The sequence below is a fragment of the Hevea brasiliensis genome, chromosome 8 (genome assembly GCF_030052815.1).
Source record: "Hevea brasiliensis isolate MT/VB/25A 57/8 chromosome 8, ASM3005281v1, whole genome shotgun sequence".
In the NCBI taxonomy this organism is placed as follows: domain Eukaryota; kingdom Viridiplantae; phylum Streptophyta; class Magnoliopsida; order Malpighiales; family Euphorbiaceae; genus Hevea; species Hevea brasiliensis.
Genome location: NC_079500.1, coordinates 101,611,672 through 101,618,091, shown reverse-complemented (window position 1 = coordinate 101,618,091; position 6,420 = coordinate 101,611,672).

Sequence of the window (6,420 nt, the reverse complement as noted above, 5' to 3'; positions counted from 1 at the left end):
TGACTATTTGAACAAGTATTATTCATATGGCCAATTCTGCCCAGTAACAGGGTATCAAATCCGGATTCAAACAGATTTTAGACCAACTTGTGGTTAGTTTTAGGGCAAGGTTTCTATGTGAAATTGTTGCATTATGACCCTATTTTCATCCCCAATTAGTCGCACACCAATTGGAGTAACAGAATTTAACTTATAGCCTTCTAAGTGAATAGGGGTCAAGCTGTCCAGAATTCAACCTTACCACATTCATTCCCAATCTCAATTCCAATCATCAATTCACAATCATATGCACACCAATTGACCAAAATTGAGAATTAATACATCAATTGGTCAACAATTCTAAAAATCCCCAAATTTTTCTCAAAACCCTAATCTCCAAGAACCCTAGTTTTCCCAATTGCCTAATTCATGCAATTTCACTTCACTACTCATGTCCACACCTCATAACACATCATACAACATGTTTAATTAGATTGAAACACTTCAAAACTCTAGAATTTCATGGCTGGATGAAATTTCATCTCTCTTCAACATGCATAATCTTTCAATTTTTAAGATAATTTCTACTTTCTCACATCATTTCCATGAGTAATAATCCCTTTAACTTAGGAGAAAGAGACTTACCTATGTAGAGCTTTTCAATCTTCTTAAACTCTTCAATTTTCTTCTTTCTTTCTCCTTGAATCTTCACCTTGAGGCTTAATTTAAAGGTTTTAAATGATAATTTGGAAAAATCATGGGAGAAAAGGTGGGTCTATCAAGCTTTTATGGTGTGAAAGTGGTGAAATTTTGAGAGAGAGGTGAGACAGAGTGGGGCGGCATGTGAAGGTGGAAGAAGACCAAAATTTACTTTTTAATTTTTGTCTTATTTTTGTAATATTTATCCTCAATTTTTTATATTTTAAAATTATAATATTAATTAGGTCATGCTTACATAGGGGGTGATGTCATAAAACATTTACTTTTTTTTAATTTCTTTTCTTTTATTTTCTTTTCTTCCATATATCTCTTCATGTTTTTAATTATTTTTCACAATTTTAATTTCCTACATTTTAATGGACATTTATGCCAAGAGTCACCTTTAAGAGTGAATTGACCATTTTGCCCCTTATCGATCTAATCCGTTTTTCCAATAGATTACTTTCTAAACTCTGATTCAATTTTTCGAATTGGTTTTCTATTCTTTTTTGTGATTTTCACACTACCATTAACTTCATAATTATCCTTAGGCCTAGGGTGTCACAGGGTCCCACACGAAATCAGGATAGTAGCTGAGCTCGCAGTCACTTCCCGATTTGGTCAGCCATCGCTGTGGCCTTGGCTCATTTAACCCATTATGCTTTGTGTTCTTTATTTCCTTTTTACCTTCATGCAATTGATATTTATTTTTATTTTAGGCTTTTCTAGGTGACTTAATTATGGTTCTGAACATCCTAACTATCCAAACAGATATCAGTCGCCGGAACAGTAAAATGTACGGGACTGTCCAATGTGAGGGTGTTACAGGATTCTCATGCTCTTCCCTTCCTCTTCTGCTCGCTCTCTCCCTAATAACATGGTTAGCAGTTAGTGCTCTAATAACCTCATTCTTTGGTAGAGCACCATCAACCTAGTGAACCATCTTGAACCTCGCATTTCTAAAAGCAAACAAGAAGTGTCGAGCATATAAAAAGTTCATGCGGAATCACATGAACACATAACATTTCATTAAATATAGCATACATATAACATACAACATTTAATTATACAAGGACTCAACCCTAAGGGCATGTATTTCCCTAACTGTGCTAATCAACATACTTCCTTTCACCTCTATTATATACTTTTACTAGCATCTAGGTCCACTCATCTAACCTGGAGCTCTGATACCAACTTTGTAATGGCTCAAGCTAGGGGTCGTTACCGGTGCTAAGGATCAGGTTAGCTTAAGGCTGCTAGAACCCATAGTAAGCCTAAAGCCTGTGAACATACGTTTAACATCTGTACTATCAACACTTAAGCACATAACAAACTATTATACTTTAGTCTTTTTATCCATACAAGAACATCTTTAACATAAAAATGATTCATAAATTGAACCTTAACATACATAAGCACTAAAGCGTTATGATTTAACGTATACACTCTCAAAAGAGTTAACATAATCATACATCAACATCATACTTAAAATATTACATAACTCCAATTTTTTTAATAATTACCAGCACAATATTATCCATTTATATTTTTATATGTCTATCTACCCATACACCACATATAAAGAAAAATGCTAAAACTATCTCAGATAACCCTTCTTCAAAGAATGCTTCTAATCCTACACTGGGGGTTGGGGAAAAGCATAAGCTTAAACAAGCTCAGTGAGTAAACTAACTAACATTAATCATATCATTCATTTCATACATATGCAATGCATCATTCGAATGGGTTTTTACATCATAAACATTTCACGTAGGATGGAGTTATCACCAGTGATAGCTCATACAGAGGCTCCTCAGGATTTTTTGCTCAAAACATGACATGTATCATGCACCTAGGGCATCGTAGAGATCTCCCCTAACGGGGCATCTTAAAGATCTACCCATGGGATTTTTATGGATCCATAACATACGTAATATAACATAGTCATAAATATGGGGGGAGTTAATGGGTCATCCATCATCCATTAATGCACCAACAACAATTATACAATTATGCAACATCTTCGTGTTCTAGATATATACATCCTGATATAGCTCCTCTAAATATATATAATTAATCTAGTAACTCAGGTTTTTGGATAGCCCATTAGCCTATTGATATTTAATGGTTCAACCATAAGATTCATTTAATTGGTTCAACTAGTATAAGACTTACTTAATAAAAGGAAAGAATTTCGATTAAAGATAAGCAATCTTGGTAGGATTGCTAAATATAGCAATGCATATAATTATGTACTATAAATAGAAATGTAATCCTATAATTATACTAGCTAATAATATCTATATAATTCCATAATTGACTTACCATAACCAACCATTGTCTATATCCTATACAAAGAAATCAGATCATCTATGGAGGTATATTCTTTTTCCTTAATCAATCTAATACATTATTCCCTCATATCAACTCTAACTTGAGCATCAAAGTGTCCTCACTGGGTCTATACTTGGTGGACCTCTGATCTATTTATTTTCTATTTTGCAGGCTCATACCCATAAAGAATTTTCATGGATTGCAACAATGGCATTGTCTATGTTAAACGACACAAGAAGCCATATCTCTTCCTTATATTCTTTATATTATGAACTCAAAATGGGAGAATGAACTAAGTGAGAGGATGGCTTGTGGTTTACAATAACTCAGCCAAAAATTTTTTTATCATGCTCAAGAAAGTTTTAAATTTACTCAAGTAAAATCTAAAAATTAATCTACAGTCATATGAGTTTTGTTTTAAATTTGCCTATGGGCTTTATATCCTATTGGATGATCAATCAATGACATTCTTGTAGTAAGTATGAATGCTTTATTATTGTATCACTCTTTATTATTTGCTATTGCATGCCTATATATAACTCATGTGCTTCAAGCGATATTTTCATATTTTATTTTATAGAGATTTGACATTAAAATTTTTTTAAAAAAATCACATTTTCAATTGCTATGGAGTATTTTTAATAATTTAAAAATTGATGGAAGATCATTGTGAAATTCTAAAACTTTCAAATTATTTGAGCTTATAAAAATTCTTATTTAATAATTTTTGTTTATTTTACAAAATTGTCAATGTTTCTATAGTAAGGAAATAGTCTCGATTCAGACTAATCGCTATAAAAGAGCCACATTTAATAAGTCTATTGCCACACCTTCAGTTTTGTATTTTGGGCCATTGTTGTATTTTGTTGAAAATTATCTATAATGCTTTCAATCAACATTATATGAATTTTAGTCAATTTTCTTGATACAGAATTCTATTATTATTAAAATTAAATTCATTGCTTAACTTTAAACAAACAAAAATTATAATTGTATTTTAGTTTAATGGGACTTAAAAAAATTATATGATTCTAAAAATTAATTTTTAAAATTATTTGGCGCAATAACACAAGCTCCATTAAATTAAATTATAATCCAAGTTTGTCTTTAAGATGAATGATAATTGGAGATACCTGAAATTATTTTAAAATTTATCACTCTAATTTCCATGGTCTAGCATTGCTTTTGACTTCTATTTAGCTCCCACTTTTCCAATTATATATGATTATATGTTTATGAATAACATATCACTTTCAAATATTCTTTAAACCTAAAGACCTTTATTTTTATCAAAATTGGTTGGTTAATCCCTTGAAAATGTACATTATACATTCTATTTATAATACTATTTATTGAAAAAATCATGGATAAGTTTACAACATGCATTATATGAATTATCTTCATAAAAATACTTGTATAAGCATTATTTTTGCAGATAAATTTTAAAGGGTGTTTAATCGATCCATGGCGATATTCCGCCAAACTAAATAAACTGAGGGTACCTAGCCCATCCAAGACGATAGTTCACCAAGCAAAATAAACTGAGAGTGCTTAGCCCATCCACTTCGATAGTTCACCAGGCTAAATAAAATAAGGGTGCTTAGCCCATTCACGGTGATAGTCAGCCAGGTTAAATAAGATAAGGGTACTTAGTCCATTCATGGTGATAGTCCACCAGGCTAAAATAAAAGGTACTTAGCCCATCCACAGGGATTGTCTACTATGCTAAAAAATCTAAGGGTGTTTAGCCCATCTAAGACGATGGTTCACCAAGCTAAAACAAAGGTGATTAACCCATCTATGGTGATAGTTTGCCAAGCTAAAATAAATATGCTTAGCCCATTTAAAACCATAGTATTTCAGGCTTAAATAAAGGTGTTTACCCTATCTAAAATGATAGCCTACCAAGTAAGCAAATTAAAGGCGCAAATCCACCTAAGGAATAGTTTACCAAACTAAGCAAATTGAAGGTTCAAATCCATCTAAGGTAAAAATTCTCCCATTATGAAGTTTATCAAGATGATAGTCCGCACTCAAAAAAAAAAATTGACGGCGATGACCAAAGCTTCAACATGTAAATGAATCTAAAGATTTGTACTCGAAAGGGAGACTAATGATATAGCTCCTCAAAATATATATAATTAATCCAGTAACTCGGATTTTTAGATTGGTCATGAGCCTAATAATGGTTCAGCCATGAGTTTCATCAACTGGTTTAATCACTATAAGACCCACTCAATAAAAAAAAAGAATCTTGATTAAAGATAAGTAATATTTGTAGGATTGCCAAATATAGTAGTACCTATAATTATACACTATAAATAGAAATATAATCCTATAATTGTGCTAGCAAATAATATCAATATAATTATATAGTTGACTTACCATAATGATCCATTATCTATATCCTATATAAGGAGATCATATCATCTAAAAAGGTATGTTCTTTCTCCATAATCAATCTAATATACTATTCTCTCATATCAGCTCTAACTTGAGCGCCGTAGGGTCCTCATCAAGTCTATACTTGGTGGATCTCTGACCCATTTATTTTCTGTCCAAAGGAGCTTTTAAACAAGAAAAGGGGTTTCAGCTTGTCACACCCTACTCCTCGTAAGATGTAACATGATCCCATAGTATACCTAATGAACTACCGAACTTCGCCTACGGTAACCCATTAAATATACTACAAGGGATTTTAAAACAATTTCCGTTCATTTTTAAATTGGTGGATAATTTTTTTTTCAGATATGAAAAACTTTTATTTAAGGTCCAAACATAAATTAAATTTTTAGATATTTAAAATCTCCGTAATTTTTACAAAAATTTTGGCAGAGTGTCATCTGTATTTTGAGAAAACAGTTTTTCAAAACCTGAAAAAAAAAAGATACTCCTAATATTTTTCTCAACCACAACTCTATTATTCAATTTTATTTTACAAATCAGCACAAGCAACTCAATACACAGTTTAAATTAAATCAAACATTGAAACATCTCATTAAGATAACAAAATTAATATTTACATTTATGGGAGTATTAAAAATTTAGTAGTATAAAACTTTATAAGTACATAAAATCTCAAGATTATATTACAATAATTTGTATTTGATTACAGTCTAAAAATATATTACAAAATAGTTAATACAACTGCTCAAATGAAATTACATACATATAATTACAGAATTACATCAAAATCTAATGTACAATGGTATACCTATGATATACCTGAAGATAGTCTCACTGTGTCTTTCAGTAATCTCGCTCAGCTGCTTTATATTTTCTTTCACCTGCAATAGCAAACAAAGCTATCGCTGAGTGGTGAACTCATTGGTGCACAAACTAATAATTTAAAACTTAATACAATTGATGCTTTGACAACTCATAATAAATAAAAATTTAAAATTTCTA